This window comes from Phascolarctos cinereus, unplaced genomic scaffold (assembly GCF_003287225.1).
Source record: "Phascolarctos cinereus isolate Bilbo 61053 unplaced genomic scaffold, phaCin_HiC Scaffold_2;HRSCAF=192, whole genome shotgun sequence".
NCBI lineage: Eukaryota > Metazoa > Chordata > Mammalia > Diprotodontia > Phascolarctidae > Phascolarctos > Phascolarctos cinereus.
Window position 1 is genome coordinate 122072049 of NW_027555625.1, and position 18851 is coordinate 122090899.

General features: G+C 40.4%; 1 protein-coding gene across 2 annotated transcripts in view; it reads left to right on the forward strand.

Annotated features, from left to right (window-relative positions):
• TGFA (transforming growth factor alpha) overlaps positions 1–18851 on the forward strand; it is a 126712-nt gene that overhangs the window by 18330 nt on the left and 89531 nt on the right. The window lies entirely within an intron of this gene.

The following is an 18851-nucleotide window of genomic DNA, read 5'->3' on the forward strand; positions in this document are numbered from 1 at the left end:
AGTAGTGGATAACCTTCATACTCCGTTGTTCTCCTTACCCTGTTTGAAGAACCTTGTTCGAACTAGACTGACACGATGCACTTCCTTTTGTCCTGCAAAGAAATAGATATAAACGTATGCAGACCAGAACGGTTTCCTTGGAAGTGATACTAGGCGTTCTAGTGGATGAGAGAAGGAATGTTGGGCTGTATTCCTTTTGTTAAAGTGACATAATCTCAGCAGAGCTCAGAAAAGCCTCCACATGGAAAAGAGATTGGCCTGAGAGTCCATAGTCCTTGGTTTAGATCTCAGCTAGGTCAGCAAGTCACTTAATTTCTCAGGGCCTCAGATTGCCCATCTGTAAACCGAGCCAGTCGGACAAGATGACTTTTCAGCTTGCTTCTGGCTCTAGTACCCTGTGATTGTATTTTCTGCAGAGGGCTGTTGGTTGCCTTTGGGCATGTGGTAACATTTATTTGATTCTGCCTTATATAGCGAAAATGACATGGGCAGATCTGAAGAAGGGTACCACTGTTTGCCTTCGGTACCTGATTCATTGGCAGAATGCAAGGTCCTGGAGAGGAAGGACTATTTTTTGTTTGTTTTGTTTGTAAGTTTTGCCTCATATTCCCAGTGCTTCCCATGGTGGCCTGACGTGGTGAGTGCTTAATAAAGGCTTATTGGGATGGATTTGATTTGTGAAAAATTGGATTCCAAATAAGAAAACCAAAGAGAATTCAATTAATAGGGATTTGCATTTTCTTGCATTTTCACCAGCATTATATTCTTAGTTTTTAAGACAAGGTATACTGAAAGAGGGGTAGCTAGGTGGCGCCATAGTGCATAGAGTGCTGGGCTTGGAATTGGTAAGACTCCTCTTTCTGAGTTCAAATCCCACCTCAGATACTTACTATCTGTGTGACCCAGGGCAAGTCACTTAACCTTGTTTGCCTCAGTTTCCTCATCTGCAAAATAAGCCAGAGAAAGAAATGGCAAACCACTCCACTATCTTTGCCAAGAAATGCCCAAATGGGGTCACGAAGAGTCAGACACAATTGAAACAACTAAACAACAACAAATACTGAAGAACTCCAGAACAAAGGTTGGTGAAACACGAGTCTGAATCTTGTAACTAGCTGTGTCCTTGAGCTATTCGCTTCACCAGACTTCAGTTTCTTCCTCCTTAATGAGAGGATTGAACTAGATAGATTCTTAGGATCATAGACTTAGAGCTGGATGAGATCTTAGAGGCCAGTGATTCTAACCCCCCTCCTTTTATAGATGAGGGAACTGATGCCCAGAGAGGTTAAGTGCTTTACCCAGGGTCACCCAGCTGATGTTTGAGGTGGGATTTGAATTCAGGTCTTTCTACTCCAAGTCCTTTGCTGGATCCCCTACACTGCCCACAGTCTACATGTTGTTCTCAGTCCTGTGCACTGTTACAAGCTTTGGGTTCAGCTCAGTTATTTCCTTCACCTGGGCTATGGTTTCCTCCTTTGCAGTGGTATTTTTTGAGGTTCTTGGTTTCTGCACAGATTGCTGTTGATAGTTTCAGGAAACCCTGGGGCTTTTCAGTCTTGAGCTTTTGCCTCATTAATGCTCTTTGAATGCTTCCTTACTTTTCTCTTGTAGTGGAGAAAAAGTCTGGAATTATGAAAGACCTGTTCTATAGACCATCTTGACTTCAATAAATCAGCATGTGTTTGAGAACCCACTGCAGAAAGCATAGAATTACTCGTTAAATAAGACCCCTTTCCTGCCCCCACAGAGCTTACAGTCTAGTAAGGAGAATAAGATATCTTTCTTTATTCTTGAACTTTTGTTTCCAACTAACTTTCCCTTCCCTTTCTTGCCCCATTTTCTTCTCCATCTTCTCCCTACTTCTAGCCTTCATAATTCGAAGTTTAGATCCATACACACAATGGATGATCAGTAAACATTTGCTGCTGAGTTAGAATTCACTCTTAGGTTTGATTCAAACCAACCCATGGGCTTGTAACTTTACTTTAGCTACTTTCTTTTCCTTTTTCTCCTTAAGTGTGTGTTACAAAGGGTAACTTGCTGGGTGGGGGATGGGAATATATTCAATCAAACAATAAACATTTATTAAGCATCTACTGTGTGCCAGGCACTGTGCTAAACACTGGGGATACAAAAGGAGGTAAAAGACAGTTCCTGCCCTCAAAAAACTTACAATCTAATGGGGGAGACAAGAAGTAAACAAATATGTACAAACAAGCTATATGCAGGATAAATGGGAAATAATTAACAGATGGAAAGCACTAGAATTAAGAGGGCTTGGCAAAGGGCTTCCTATAAAAGATGGGATTTTAGTTGAGACTTCAAGAAGTATGGAAGTTAGTAGCCAGAGTTGAAAAGGGAGAAGATTCCAAGCATTGAGGATAGCCAGAGGAAATTCACTGAGCTGAGAGATTGGCATGTCTCGTTCATGGAACAGCCAGGAGGCCACAGTCACTGGAATGAAGAGAACCTGCTGGGGGAGTAAGGTGTAAGGAAAAGTAGGAGGAAGCTATGTTACACTGGGCTTTGGATACCAAGCAGGGCATTTTGTGTTTGATCGTGGAGGCAACAGGGCAGCACTGGAGTTTATTGAGTTGGGAGGTAACATAGTCAGAACCAGGCTTTAGGAAAAATCACTCTGGTGGCTGAATGGAGGATGGATTGGAGAGGGGAGACTTGAGGCAGGCAGACCCACCACCAGGCTGTTGCAATAGTCCAGGTGTGAGGGGATGAGGGCCTGCACTAGAGTCTTTCTGGCATCACAGGAGAGAAGGGAATATATTTAAAAGATGTTGCAAAGATGAAATCAACAGGTTCTGGCATGGTGGGTGGATAAGGTGACTCCTAGATTGAGCATTTGAGGGGCAAGGGGGATGTTATTGCATTCTACAGTAACAGGGAAGGTAGGAGAAGGAATGAGATTAGGGGGGAAGATGAGTTCAGTTTTGCATATATTGAATTTAAGATGTCTATTGGATATCCAGTTCAAGATGTTTGAAAGGCAGTTAAAGACATAAAATTGGAGGTCTGAAGAGAGTTTGGATAAACAGATTTGTCAGCAGAGAGATGCTGATTAAATCCATGATGGGGTCACCAAGTGAAGTAGTTTAGAGAAAGAAGAGAAGAAGGCCCAGGACAGGATCCTGAGGGACATCTATGATTAGAGGACATGATCTGGATGAGGATCTAGGAAAAGGGACTGAGAAGGAATGGTAAGATAGGTAGAAGGAGAACTGAGAGAGAAAGGGGCAGGGTATCCCAAAAACCTAGAGAAAAGAGAGTATCAAAGAAGAGAGTGTTATCAATAGTGTCAAAAGCTACAGAGTCAAGGAGAATGAGGATTGAGAAGAGGCCTTTGGATTCGGCAAATGAGAGATCATTGGTATCTTTGGAGAGAGAAGTTTCAGTGGAATGATAAGGTTGGAAGCCGGATTGTAAGGGGTTAAGGAGAGAATGAGAGGAGAGAAAGTGAAGGTACTTATTGTAGATGACCTTTTGGAGGAGGTTAGCTAAAAAGGGCAGAAGAGATTTAGGACAAGGATAGAAGGGTCAGGTGAGGGATTTTTCAGAATATTAATGTTTGTAAGCAGTAGGGAATAAGCCAGTAGACAGGGAGAGACAGAAAATGAATGAGAGAATGAGGATGACAGAGGAGGCAATCTGTTGGAGGAGATGGGTTGGAATGGGATCACTTGAGCAGCTAGAGGATAAAGCCTTGAAAAGGGGTAAAGCCATCTCATCATGTGAGACAGAGGTGAATGAGGAAGATTATTGTAGAAGGTATCTAAGTGATAGGAGATGAGGAAGTGGAGAGAAGGAGCTCATGGCAAATGGCCTCAATTTTTTTCTGTAAAATATGGGGCAAAATTCTCAGCTGAGAGGGTAGGGACAGAAAACCATAGGAGGTTTGAGGAGGAATAAAAAAGTTTGGAAGCATTGAAGTGGAAGTTGGAGTAGGGAGTTGATAGGTATAGAAGGATTGCCTAGCAGCAGTGAGAGCCCAATTGAGATTGTATAGCAAATTGTAGTGGATTCAATCAGAACAATTGTGTGATTTTCTCCCACTTTGTTTGGCAGTGAATGATAGGAGTGATCCAAGGCTGAGGCTTGTCAGGGTGTAATTGGTGAAATGATGGTGATGGGGTTAGGGTTTCAAGGGAGAAGTAGAGTTGAATTGGTTCACCAAGTGGTCAAGGTGGGGAAAAGAGAAGAGAGTGACTGGTGCTGGGAAGATGGCCTGGGAAAGAAATGAATATTCTTTTGCCTGAGTTTACCTTCCATTAACACAGTATATCTCTTATGTGTACATTGTTATTTACATACTGTCTTCCTCATTATAATGAAAGTTCCTTGAGGATGAGAACTGGTTTTGATTTTTTTTAATCCTTTTAGCACAATGTCTGGCACATAGTAAACAGTAAGTGCTTAATACATGCTTGTTGACTGATTAATTAAATGCATCTTTTTCATCTTCCCACTCTTTTTTAAATACAGCAACAATAATGATGATGATAACACATCACTCAAAATTGTTTTTCAGGAATAGGGGTTTTACCCATGAGGTAGAGAAATGATAAGTTTTACAAGGCAAGTGAAGGCTTCAATTCATGCTTTTTCTTAAATCCTTTTTTTTAAAAATATGGTCCATGAAACAAATACCACAGACATGTGAACCAACAGATCTGGCATGGGGCCACAACAGAGGCTTGTTAGGTAGGATCAGCTCCCCAGCAAAGAGAGGAGCTAGTGAGGGAGTAGACCAGTGTGCCAATGTGTTCTGTCATTGTGCAGGGTACACTGGGAAACATGCCACCCTGGAACAGTAGTTATGGTTTCCTGCTGCTTAATGACTGCATGATGAGGCTCTCCAGCTGCTCCCATCTATGCCTTGGGCCCTGCATTTGGGGCGCTCAGGTACATGTGTGTTCCAACACTGTCTTGGGTGATAGATGACCACTGACTTTGGTTACAGTGATTTCTGTCTCTCTAGGAGGGAATGATGCATTCCATAATATGATTGTAGACTGAGAGACACACGTTGGCATAGCATGTATCCCTGTAGCCATCCATGAATGCCATGAGGGTGTTATTCTAGGGTGGGGATGGACTGTATCTGTTAAACACCACCATTATTTAAGGAATCCTACAAAATCCAGTCATTTAAGTGCCAACTGTGTGCTAAATGTTGTAGAAGGTATCAAAGAAGTAGAATCCCAGAATCATTAGAATTTCAGATCTAGAAGGGCCCTCAGAGGTCACCTCTCTAGTACTACCCATACTTTCCACCTATTCCTCCTTCACATATGGTCATTCATCCAGTGTGTTTGACGATCTGCAGTGAGGGGGAACTCACTGCCTCCCAAATCTCTTCATTCCTCTTTTGGACACCTCTAATTGCTGTGAAGATTTCCCTGATATGAATGCGAAATATGCCACTTTGCAACTTCTCATTGTTTTTAGTTCTGCCTTCTGGGGCCAGGCAGATCAAATCTAATCCTCTTTTCACATGACAATTCTTCACATATTTGGAGACAAATGATCGTATTCTGGCTAAGTGTACTTTTCTGTAGGCAAAGCATCCCTAGTTTATTCAATTTATCCTTCTACAACAATATCCAGTTCCCCTAACCCCATCCTTCTTGCCTTCTGGCCAGTGTCCTCCTTAAACTGTGGCACCCACTATGACCATGGTACCCCAGATGTACTTTGACTAGAACAGTACAGCCAAACAACCCTTCCCTTCTTCTGGATACACTATGTCTCTATTAATGTAGCCAAGTGTAAGACTCAACCCTGCCTTCAAGTAGCTTCCAGTCTTGTTTGAGAGATAAGATCTGTAGATTAAATAATTAATGTAGTTGGAGAACAACACAGAGATAGATGTAACTTGCACTTTTCACTTTTTTAGGCCTTTTTAGAGCTTCAGCATGTTCTGATCAAAGAATTCTAATTTCAAGACTCTTCAAACAAGGATTCTTATGCATCTTCTGTTTTAGAGACTGGTTTTCCATCAAGCTTTGGGGGTACTGCTGTGAGGTATTCATTATGGAGCATCCTGGGAAGGTCTGGCCTGGCCTCCTGAACAGTTCTCATATGTAACACTTCTAGGAAGTCAAGAAGTTTGTATGACTTTGGGCCATCCATTTAACCTCAGTGGATCTCAGTTTCCATCACTCTATTTTTTTTCTTTCTTTCTTTTAAGGCAATTGGGGTTAAGTGACTTGTCCAGGGTCACACAGCTAATAAGTATCTGAGGCTAGATTTGAACTCAGGTCTTCCTGACTCCAGGGCTGGTGCTCTATCTACTGCACCATCTAGCTGCCCCAGTTCCCATCACTCTAAAGAAAGAAGGTTGCTAAAATCTCTTCTCCCTTTAACATACTATGATTCTACGGTTCATTAGTAGATGAGTAGCAATCTTTTGGTCAAATAGTCTAATTTATTTATTCTGGGGCATTTGAGTCTATTTCAAGGCAAGCCTGGGGTCCAAGTTTGAATTAAAACTTTTAGAAATAGCCAAGAGATCATTTGATCTTCTTGAGGTCCTTTAGATTCCAAATTACTATGATTTAGAACAAATTCTCATATATTAGGTATACCCACTAATAGTCCCAGCCCCTAAAGAGGTGGTGAGTGACAATTCATATCTAGTCAAAAGGCTGGACCTCTCCAGAAGGAAAAAGGTGATTGTTGATTGGACTTCAAATGGGAAAACCAAAGTAAGGCATTTGGTGTGTAGTGAAAAGAACAGCTGCTGCTGCTCTCTCATTTTGTTAAATCAGTCAAGCATTTATTAAGCTGCCATGATGTGCCAGGCACTGGGCTAACGGTTGGAGATACAAAGACAAAAATGAAAGAGTCCCTGCCTTCAAAGAACTTCTATTCTGTCAGCAGCATGGCTTAGTGGAAAGAGTAACAGTTTTCAGAGTTAGGAGACCCAAATTCAAACCCTGGTTCTGCCACTTAATACTTATGTGACTTATGGTGAGTCACTTAACTTCTCTGGGCCTCTGTTTGTTCATCTGTAAAATGGGGTTGGAGTTGAACTATATGACCTCTAAATTCAAGCTCTAAATTCAAAGATCTTTTAATTTTATTATACTTTTAGCTCTAAATTCAAACATCTTTTAATTTTATTATACTTTTAGGGGAGAATACATTTACACACACATGCAAAATAAATATAAAGTAATTTCAGGAGGGAGACAATAGCAGCTGTGGGGGATCAGGAAAAAGTTCTGATTCTGGAGAGCCGGGGCTAATCTCTGTGCACAGTAGGAATTCTATATGTTTCTTTAATCAAAGAAAGAAAGAATGAATGAATTAACTGGAGATCACCGGTGCCATTTTTTAATATGTTTGCATGTACACATTTATTGAAAGGACATTAGAGTAGAAATAAAAGGGTATACTCCTACCTGTTGCCTTTTCGCCAAGAGTGGGTGAGGAAGGGTACAGGGCTATGTGGACAGAAAAGAATTCTCTATAGCTTTGGCTTCATTTTGCTTTTGAAGGGGTTGTATTTGAGGTTTATCTATGTTAGCTGGAGGTGGAAATTCAAGATGACTGATAATCTCACTTTTACACCATGTCACTAAGCTATACACCAGGTCAAAGGGGAACCTATGGTTATCTCTAAATCGCTTTATCCATTGTGGAGAGAGGCACTCAGTCCTAGGATGTTGCAACTGTCTCTCCAGTAGAGCTAATTCTGAAACTATAGGAGGGAGGCCAGTTGGCATGTGATCAGAATGCTGAAATTTAAAGGCCAATTTGCTAATCTTTAAATCAGAGGCTCTTAACCTGGCTTCCATGACCTTGTATTTTATAGTTGAGTTCCAAAGGAATTCTATGTATTGTATTTTATTTAAAAACACAATTCAGAAAAGGGGGTCCATAGGTTTCACCAGTCTGCCAAAGGAGATCCGTGACATAATAAAGCTTAAGGATCACTGCTTTACATGGTTCTTTTGACTTCTCTGAGAAACCATGGCCAAAATCTTTATTGGTGGAAAGGCCTAGAAGACCAGTTTCTCCTATATCTACCTTCCTTTTCTAATGCCCCTTTTTTATAATAATAAGCATATCTGTAAATGTGTTGAGACATACCAAGTGTCTTCCTCTCAACTCTGTGAAATACACAGGGAAAATATTATTATTTCTACTTTTTTAATTAGGAAACAGAGTTAATTAAGTACGGTGAAGAGGAATGAGTACTATATTTGTAATCTGAAAAATTAGGTTCAAACCTTGCCCTTGTGGGACCCAATTTCTTCACAATTGAAGCTGAGCAGAGGTGGACTAGATGATCATAATAAGTAATAGTTATATAGCATTTTAATGTTTGCAAAGTACTCTGAATAGACTATTTAGTTTATTCCTCACAACAATCCTATGAGGTGAGCACTTAGCCCTGTTTTCAGATGAGAAAATAGGCTTAGTGAGAGGAAGTGGCTTGACAATGAAGATTTGAACTTTGCTCTCACTGACTCCAAGTTCAGCTGACTTGCATGTGCCCTACTGACTCAGTTTCTCTCTTGCTCTTATACCTATAATCCTGGGAATTGGCCAAGATCATTCAAACAACTTAAAGGTAGCTGAACCAAAACGGAAATGTAGGTCTTCTAAGTCTGTATCCAGGGTCGTTACCCACCTTATCCTTATCTAAGTCCTTATTCACCAGACCACCCTGCCTCCACATACTGTCAGAGGATTGGTACATCCATCAGGAGGACATGGTTCAACTGCCAGGTCCTGATTAGTGCAAATAATGAATCCCACAGAGTGGTCCACATTATTTAAATTTGTACTGTTTGGAGCAGTGGATAGAGCACTGGCCCTGGAGTCAGGAGGACCTGAGTTCAAATGTAGGCTTAGACAATTGACACAAACTAATTGTGTGACCCTGGGCAAGTCACTTAACCCCAATTGCACCCCCCAAAAGAAATCATACTGTTTGAAGTTATAATTATATATAAAATATGATTACTGATTCCAGCCTGGTGGAATTAGGCAGTGCAGATTCAAAGAATGAGACCAATTGACAGGATTCCTTATTGGCATTAGTTGGGATTTTGCTGTATTTTACCACAACCCCATCTGAAAATCTTCTCACCTTAGTTCATCTGTCATGAGACAAAGCCTTCTGGTTAAATAAGGTCAGGAACTGCACAAGAATCTTCATTTCTCCTCCTTTGGAGCTTAATTACTCAGTAAACATTTACTGCGGCTTTACAAAATAGATCCTGATGTTGATATTAAATATTTCATGTATATGATAAGGAGCCTGCATAGTTTTCAGTCTAATCAAATTAATAGTAAAGTCTAAGGTATGTTGAGGAGCATCTTGCATGGCCTGCCTTGACAGTCAAGTATCTCTGTCCTTAAGGATGAACCCCTTTCTACCTAAAGGGCAAATGGAAATCCTTTGAGCTTTGCAAAAAAAAAAAAATTGAATTTCAAGCCATGAGTAACCTCCGATCATAGATTTAGAGCTAGTAGTGAGCCTAGAGGCCGTATGGCCTGAGCTTCTCATCCTATAGATGAGCAAACTAGGGGACCCAAAGATATTAAGGGCCTTATCCAAGTTTACAGAAGTAGCAAGCAGCACAGTAGGAATTTGAATCCAGGTCTTAGATTCCGTATCTACTTCCTGCTGTTTCCAGAAGGAAACATTCCTTGAACTTGCCAGCAAATCATTTGGCTTTAAAATCTTAACTCTATCTTAGAGCAGTTTAGCTCCATGCTGGCATATATGTACATGAAGGGTCATGTTTTATGCCCATATAGTGCTTACTTGGTTGGGGAAGCTAGGTAGCAAAGTGGTTAGGGCACTGGGTTTGGAATCAGACAGACTCATCTTCATGAGTTCAAATCTGGCCTCAGATACTTCCTAGCTGTGTGACCCTGGGCAACTCACTTAACCCTGTTTGCCTCAATTTCCTCATTTATAAAATGAGCTGGAGAAGGAGATGGAAAACCATGCTAGCAGCTTTGCCAAGAAAACCCCTAATAGGGTCACAGAGACTCCAATACAACTGAAAAGATTCAACAACAACAGCACTAACTTAGTGTTTAGACTGTTTCATTCTGGATGTTGTCTGTCAGCTATTTTTGACTTTAAAATAGTTTGCATTGGTCAGAATCTGATAGTATCTGGGCCTTGCCTCCTGAATACGTACAATGCTAACAAGTCAAAAAAAGCTCTTTGTTTATTAGAATCTTTCTCAGGAATCATTACAGTTTAGGAGGCTGAATTCCGATCTCCCTATCCTGTGATATAGTAAGAGAGAGGGCTGGCCTGGAAGCCAGGAGAAGTGGGTTCTAGTCTGTGATTCTGGTCAGATGCTACTGGTCTGGAGGATCTTCTCAAGTTCAACAAGTCATTTCATTTCTTTTCTTTTCTTTCTTTTCTTTCTTTCTTTTTTTTTTAAAGCAGTTGGGGTTAAGGGACTTGCCTAAGGTCTCACAGCTAGTAAGTGTCTGAAGCCAGATTGGAACTCAGGTCCTCCTGACTCCAGGGTTGGTGCTTTATCTACCATACCACCTAGCTGCCCCTCAACAAGTCATTTCCTCTTTCTCAGCCTCAATTTCCTCCTCTGGAAAATGAGAGATTGGTCTAGATTATCACCAAAGTCCTTTTGGGCTTGAAATCCTGTGATCCAATCACTTTCCACTTGTCTTCTCCCATGTTTTCTTTCCTTTACCATTGGCTTAAGCTTACATCTTCATCCTTTTCCTGTTCCCCATCCAAGCCCAGCATGGTGGACAGTGGAATAGAGGAGATACACAAATCTCAGGCTGGTCCAAAAAGAAACAGCCCACTGGTGTGTTACTGTATTTTTTCCCTCAGAATCTCAAGCCTTAGCTTTCCCTTTCCCAGTTGGTTTTTCTTTATATAATTTCCCTTTCACAAGAACAAAGAAAACTCAATGCCCTTTGGACCAAGCCAGTCTGAATTGAGTCTGACTGATACCTTGCTCTTTGATCTGTCTTCATCATTAGTAATTTCTGTCGAATTGGGACATCTTATGTAAGATTCACCTTGGTTCATACAACTAAATGTGGTTAAGACTTTCACTAAACTAGTGGATTAAATATGCTTTGCACAATCACAAAAATGGCACTGTTATCAAAACTCCAGCCCCCCCCCAAAAACCCAAATCCTGCAAACATTAATTAGAAGCAATCAGCATTTGTAATAAGATACTGACCGAATCGATCATCAATAAAAAGAAACATTTATTGAGGTCCTATTATGTAATGTATACTCTGGTAGGTCCTAGGAATACCAAAAAAGGCCCCTCCCCCCAAAAAGTCCCTGCCCTCAAGATGTTCATAATCAAATCATCAAATACTGTCCTATAAGTCAAATTTTAAGTGACCCTCACATCTAAGACCCAACAGAAATATGGCAACAGTCCTAATCCAAATCAGGCAATAATTTAATTGAACAAATATTTATTGAGCTCCTGGAGGGTATAATGTTCTGTGCTAGGCAGGACATGCAAAATCTGAGGCTCAGGTTTTTTGGGATTTTTGATTTGCCTCATCCCAGACTGAGTTGTCTAGCTCTTGCACTCAACTATAAACCTCTGCTATAAAACCATCTCATCTTTGGAACTTTCTTTACTGCTGTTTCTTATGCCTTAAATGACCTTTTCCCCTGTTTTCACCTGTTGAGTTCCTAAAGCTCAAAACAGATGACACTTCCTTTATAGAACCTTCCTTCATATTTGGTTGGTTGATGATGATTGCAAGTCATGTTTTGAGTGTAACCATAGGGCTGTAGAGATGGAGGTTGGTCTTGTAGCCTGAGTGAGCACAGAGAATAGTGACACTAGTAGAAACTTTCCTTACCAGATGGGCTATGGATAGAGCACTGGGCTTTGAGTCAGGAAGACTCATTTTCATGAGTTCAAATGTGGCCTCAGACACTTCCTAGCTGTGTGATCCTGGGCAAGTCACTTAACCCTGTTTGCCTCAGTTCCTCATCTGTAAAATGAGATGGAAAAGGAAATGGCAAACCACTCCAGTATCTTTGCCAAGAAAACCCCAAATGGAGTCACAAAGAGTCCTATATAACTAAATAATGACTGATTTCCTTACCCAGGCCATGTGAGTTAAAGAGTGTAACTTTCATCATCCCCATCTGTAGATGAAGAAACCAAGGCTGAGGTGAAGAGGGAGGGAGCGTGAAGTAACCTGCACAAAGTTATTCTAGAAAAGTCAGGATTTCAATTCAGGTCTTCTTTTTCTACATCCAGTTTTCTTCCTACTATTCCATGCTTCTAGGGTGCTTCTGAGCACCTTTGGAAGTAAGCACTGGATCTGGAATCAGGAGCATCTGAGTTCAAATACAGACTTATTAGCTGTGTGACCTGGGTAAGTCACTTAACCTCTATTTGCCTCAGTTTCCTCAACTGTAAATTGGACATAATGATAATACCTACTTCCCAGGGTTGTTGTGAGGATAAAATGAGATGATATCTGTGAAGAGAGAGAGAGAGGGAGAGAGAGAAAGAATGCTCAGCGTAGTGCTGGCACATAGTAGGCATTATATAAATGCTTATTCCCTTCCCTTTTGAGCAGGTGGAAAGTGAACCATGGAGGCAGAGCCAAAGCATCTGTGAAGGTCTGTAGGGAAGTTTAACAGCCAAGTTTGTATTCTTCTAGGACTTGGAATTTGATTCCTGAAACAAAGCCAACATCTTTTCATTCCACAGTAGTTAGATGCCCCCGGCAATGGCTCACCAAAAAATGAGGGTCAGGTCACTTTATGTCGTTGAATCCCTTTTATTTATTTTTTTAAAGAAAAAAAGGACCTTGAGTCTCTCTGGGTACTCTGACCTCTCTCTCTCTCTCTCTCTCTCTCTCTCTCTCTCTCTGTCTTCCTTCCTTCCTTCCTTCCTTCCTTCCTTCCTTCCTTCCTTTTCCTTCTTTCCTTCCTTCCTTCCTTTCTTTTTTTGTTTTCTGGGACTCCAAGGAAAGCATATGAAACTTACCTCTCTTTCCTTCTTTTTTTTCTTTTCCTTCCTTCTCACTTTCTTATAAAGTTAACAATCAGATAAACAAGATGAGGAATAAAGTAATTTGTAAAACCAAACATTCTAAATAATTTTTCATTTTGATAACAGGAAAATGTAGAAAGAAACAAAATCTGGCCATTCGTATCTTATTTATTCTAAGCTCCTTTCTGATCTAGTTTCTGTTTCTGTACTTATCTGATTCACAGAATCTCATTGCTGAAAGGGAACAACCTTCTAGGACATCTAGTTCAGCCTGTACTTGAGCAAGACTCTCTTCTACAAAATCCTGAACCAGTGTTCATGTAGCTCTGTTTCAACACTTCCAATGATGGGAAACTCATTACCTTATGAGGCAGTCCTTTCAACTCCGGGGGCAGCTGTACTCAGCCTTGTTGCTAGGGATTTTTTTTTTTATATAGAATTATAGTCCCTGTATGCAAGGCTTTGATTCTGCTTTCTTTGCTTGTTTCCTTATATTCTTTATATTTATTCTTTTTCTGACACTGCAATATTTTGTTACATCCACATATACTATTCATCCATTCGATTGTTGTTCATGTAGATTTTTGAGAGATACTGGGATCTAATGGATGGAACACTGTTATAGTGGACCTGAAGTTAGGAGACTAAGGTGTAAGTTCAAGGCCTACCACTTAAAACTTGTGTTACCTGGGTAACCTCGGGAAGCTTACTTCTCCCTGAATCTCAGTTTCCTCACTTATAAAATAAGTGGATTAGATTCAATAAAAATCTAATGTCCATTCCAGCTCTTAAGATTTTACAATTTTCCATTTGAAGTTAATACAAATGAAGCCGCTATGCATTTTTTGTGTATACACTTCAAACAGTAGTTCAATGCCTTTACCTTCTTTATTGTTCACCATGGTATAGAGATGAGCTTGGTTTCTCAATCTCTGTACTCTAAGAGCATAACCCTCCTTAGTCCCTATCCAGCTGGCACAGCTTAGGATATGGACCACAGTAACAAACTGTGTGCATGGAAGAACACAGCTAAGTGTAGAACAGCTTAGGATATGGACCACAGTAACATGCTGTGTGTGCGTAGAAGAACACAGCTAAGTGTAGAGAGAGTAATCTCAGATTGCCATAGGGAGATGAGTTTTTCGAGCATAGCACCTATCAAAGAATATCTACCATGGAATGGAGGGGAGGTGGTAGCAATGAAATGACAGATCCATGAATTATTAGTGTAATATCCATAGGCTATTTCCCCAGAAGTGAGATTTATGGCTTAAAGGACAGGATCTGTTTTCTAAATTTTACTGTTGAGGATCTTGCTAGAAAATCAAAATTATATCAGATCGCAGAGTACATGGACCAGGTTTTTTGAGTGTCGAGGCTTGGCAGCAAAGCCTCTTCATACTAGGAGAGCCTTATGACTCAGTCCTCAGAGAACTTGTCAGTGAGTGATTCAGTTTTGGGGAAGCACCAGTCCAATCCCCCTGTTGCATACATGGAGATACCAGTCCTTCTAGGAAATAGAATTGGGATTCCCCTCCCCACCCCCCTTCCCCCCTTCTCCAACCCCAGCCAGTTCCTGGAGAGGTTTCTGACTAAGGGAATGGATAGTTGTAATTCTGCACATAACTTCCCCCTCCCCCTGCTGAGATCATTTGATTAAAACTTATTTCTGCAGAGAGGGCAATTTCATCCTAGACTGGAGGGTATAGATGTGGATCTGTGTAGAGACCTTAATAAATATTGATTGATTGTTTACTGTGATTTGCAAGAGAAGGCCTTTTCTTTATATTGGCAGAGTAGCTAGCTGGAAGCTAGCTGAACTATGAAACTAATACTCTGGAGAAGGGAAAGAAACATATAACAATAACAACAACGATTTAATGCATCCATAATGCTTTCAAGTTTACCAGGCATAACTCACGAAAACTACATTAGTGGAGGGAGTGGCTACATGAGTGAAATCATAGAACATTGAAATCTTAGAGTGTCCTCTTTATAGTCTTATGGGAATCGGTTTAAGACATAGAGTTTACTAGTTATAGGAAAAGTCCTCTATTCTTTTGTAGATGACTCAGAGGGCAGAACAACTAAATGGATTAAAGGGTTGTAAAAAATTAATGCTCCAAGGAATTGTTAAAGGAGTTGCGATTGCTGATCCTGGAGAAGTAAAGGCTGAGGTCAGCAATAATGTAGAATCCTCTTAGAGCATCATTGTTAAGTGACATGCATGATACCCATCTTAAGTCTTACATGTGATATATAGGGACAATGCTATGTACATGGAGGCTTCGTTTGGGGACCTGCCATAGCACATCAGAGTGTAAGGCAGGACAGATGCTTTATTGAGGCATTCATATGATTATAAATCTAAAGTTGGAAGGGACCCCTAAATATATTATATTTATATATATAAATTATAAATCTAAAGTTTAGAAGGGACTTCCAGTCCAACCCTCTCATGTTATAGCTGAGAAGACTGAAGCTCTTAGTGGTTCAGTGATTTGCCTAAGACCACAGAGAGGTGGTAAACATCAGAATCAGGATTTGAACCTGGGTCCTCTGACTTCAGAGTTAGTGTCCTTTCCACTGTGCCATGCTTAAGTAGGTGCTTGTTACAGCTTTTGTCTTATCTCCACTGAGATTACAACAAGAAAATGGACTTACTATGCAATAAGGTTACAAAGGAGGATAGTAAGATATCAGAAAATAACAAGGTTGATCAAGTCTGAAAGCAGATTCTAATTTCTTATCTGTCTCATCCTGATTGCGCCCAGCTGCCCTTACCTAACTTTGGTCAGCCGTGTCACAGAAGGGACCAGCTTAAGGCTGTCTTTAGCTACTAAAAAGGGCAGCTAGGTGGTGAAGTGGATAGAGGGCTGGTCCTCAGGAAGACCTGAGTTCAAATGTCACCTTAGACACTTACTAGCTGTGTGACCCTGGGCAAGTCACTTAACCCTGTTTACCTCAGTTCCTCAACTATAAAATGAGCTAGTGAAGGAAATGGCAAACCACTCCAATATCTTTGCCAAGAAAACCCCAAATGGGGTCATGAAGAGTCGGACATTAAAAACGATTAAACAACAAGCTATTGAAGCTCACAACTGCAGTAAGACTTTTAGGACACTCTGTATAAAGGTAAACTGAAAAACCATCCTTGCCTGTTACATGTAAGCTGTATTTATTAGGCATAGGACCATAGGTTTAGAGTTGGAAGGTACATTAGAGACCAGCTAGTACAAGCCTGTTTTTACAAATGAGGAACTAGATCTAGAGAGGTTGAGTGATTTGATAATGCCTGGTACACAGTTGGTGTTTAATGAATGCTTATTGATTGATTGTTCAAGGACAAACAGATGATAGATGTCACAGCTAGAATCTGAACTCAGGTCCTCTGATTTCAAATCCAACATTCATTTTCCTACACCATGCTAGTGTCCATTATCTATTGTGACTTGGTTGGGTATTTCAGCAAGTGGGTTGGTAAACATTCTAAAAATCAGAAATTGTTAGCAAAGAAGTAGCTTATTTTTTGGTATGTCTCCCCTTTCTCCTACCTTCTACCTCCCCCACTTTTATTACAATTAAAGCCAGACTTCAAGGGAGTGTCTGAGGGGAGGCTTGGCTTTGAAGATGGCAAACAATGGAGGAAAATAGCATTTCTTATGCAATCCCTGAAAATGTGTCACTGAGTATGAGGTCATCTTTAGCTGGGAGGAAAATTAAAAGACAATTTTACCCTAGTAAGAGAGGGGAACCTTAGCCAGAAGCCCTCCCCGCTGATCAATATTTCCGTAACTGTCAAGAACATGACACCAAACAGCCAGAGGGTTATAGAGTGAGAGCAACAGGAAATTAGGAAAAGAGGAAGTTTATCAAATCAAAATGTTCTTGGCCCAGAGAACAAACCTATTTTGGGCTAAAATTAACCAGCTGGAATTTCATTTTTAAAAACACCATCCTACTCAACTTTGCAAAGAAAAGTTTTGCCTTTTATTGAGAAATCAGATTTTATCAGAAAGATGGAATCCGTTGTGCTTTGTCAACAACAGTTTCAATCAAGGATCTGATCAGTGAAAAGCAGGCCCTGTGGCCAGTTACTGTAGTAAAAAGCATAGAAAGCCCTTAAGGAATTCACAGTCTAATTAGGAGTCAGGACAAACATAAACCATCAAGCATGGACAAAGAAACATTGCAAACTTAGAGTGCAATGTAAGGCAGCTGGGCTGGAAGAATCATGAAATCTCCATTCAAATCCCACTTACTTTACTAGCTGGGTGACATTGGGCAAGTAACCTAATCTGTCTGAGTCTTCAGGGACATTGTTAGGAAAATACTTTGTAAAGCTTAAAGTGCTTTACAAACATGAGTTATGGGTGGTGGTGGTGGTGGTGGCAGTGGTGGTGATAGTAGTAGCAGTAGTAGTAGTAGTTATAGCAGTAGGTGGTAATAGTAGTGGTGGTACTAGTAGTTATTGTCTGAGATGATGTTTTATGCTTAGGCTACATAATATAGAAAACTTTTATCTGAAATGCCATGAGAAAATACCATGTTCTTCCATGTGCTGAATGATAAATAAAGAAACTCTTGGAGGTGATATCGCTAAACCTGCATTTTACAATATTGAAAAAATGGATTTAAAATGTAATGATATCTTGCTACAAATATCACTCATATAGAAAGTATGTAACTGATATTACAAACCACATGGTGCCTTTTTCAGCCCTAAGAAAGCCAATTTTATAACAAATAAGTTCTGATGAGAATCATGGTTTAAAAAAAAAGCAAAAACAAAAAACTTAGCATCTTGAAGAGAAGCCTGGAGATACAGGCCTTTAAGAGAATAAACCAAAGGGAATTTTAATCTTTGAAACTTTTTTTTTGTTGTTTTGTTTTTTTCTCTCAAAGACCAGCCTTAACCCCAGATCTCTCCAGTGGAAGACCAAGCCCTACTTGATCACTGTTTGAGCCCTGATTGGGCTCAATATAACTGTTTCTGTTTTGGCCAGAAACCCTGGGGGTCTTCCCCTCCCAGATCTATTTTTTTTTAAGGAGGCCGTTCTTTGCCTCATTTTTATTAAGCCTTAATCACTGAATGGGCACTGCCTCAGTCAAGCTGAGTCCTGTTAAACTTGAAAAGGCTAAGGTCCCCCACTGCATCCTGGGCCATCTCCAATTGTCCTGATGCATATCTGGCCACTGGACCCAGCTGGCTCCAGAGGAGAAAATGAGGCTGGTGACTTTGCACAGCCCTCCCTCACTTAAATTCAATTCACTTGCATGTCATGGTGTCACCTCCCTGATGTCATCATCTTCTTTAAGCGTGAAGGACAAACAGTAACAACAGAGATATAGGCCAATCTTGGATCAGATTGAAAGAAATTTAACCAACGGACAATGTCCTTTGATACAAACTAAGTCAGAAAAAGACTAAATTGTGAAGTATTTGAGGGCAGAAGCAGTGTTTTTTTTTAAATTTCCTCACTTCTTTGCATACTTAGTAAATTTTTGTTGAATCAGATTGAAGAGGAAGAAGGAAGCCAATCTGGATTCAGAGACCTGGGTTCAAATTCTGTCTGACTCTGCCATTCCCAAACTAGCTATGTGACTAAGAAATACACTTTCCCCTCTCTGACCTTATTTCTTCCCATGTAAAAGGAGGCCGTTGAACAGCACTTTCTCTGAGGAACCTTCCAGTTTTATGATTCCATAATGTAAAAGTGACTGAACCAAAGTTATTGAATAGTCCTTATAATTCTTCAAGGTGCTTGCTATTGGACAGGCACTGGATCTGTGTTTTCATTATTATAGGAGAGGTGAGGAAACTCCCTCTACTAATACACA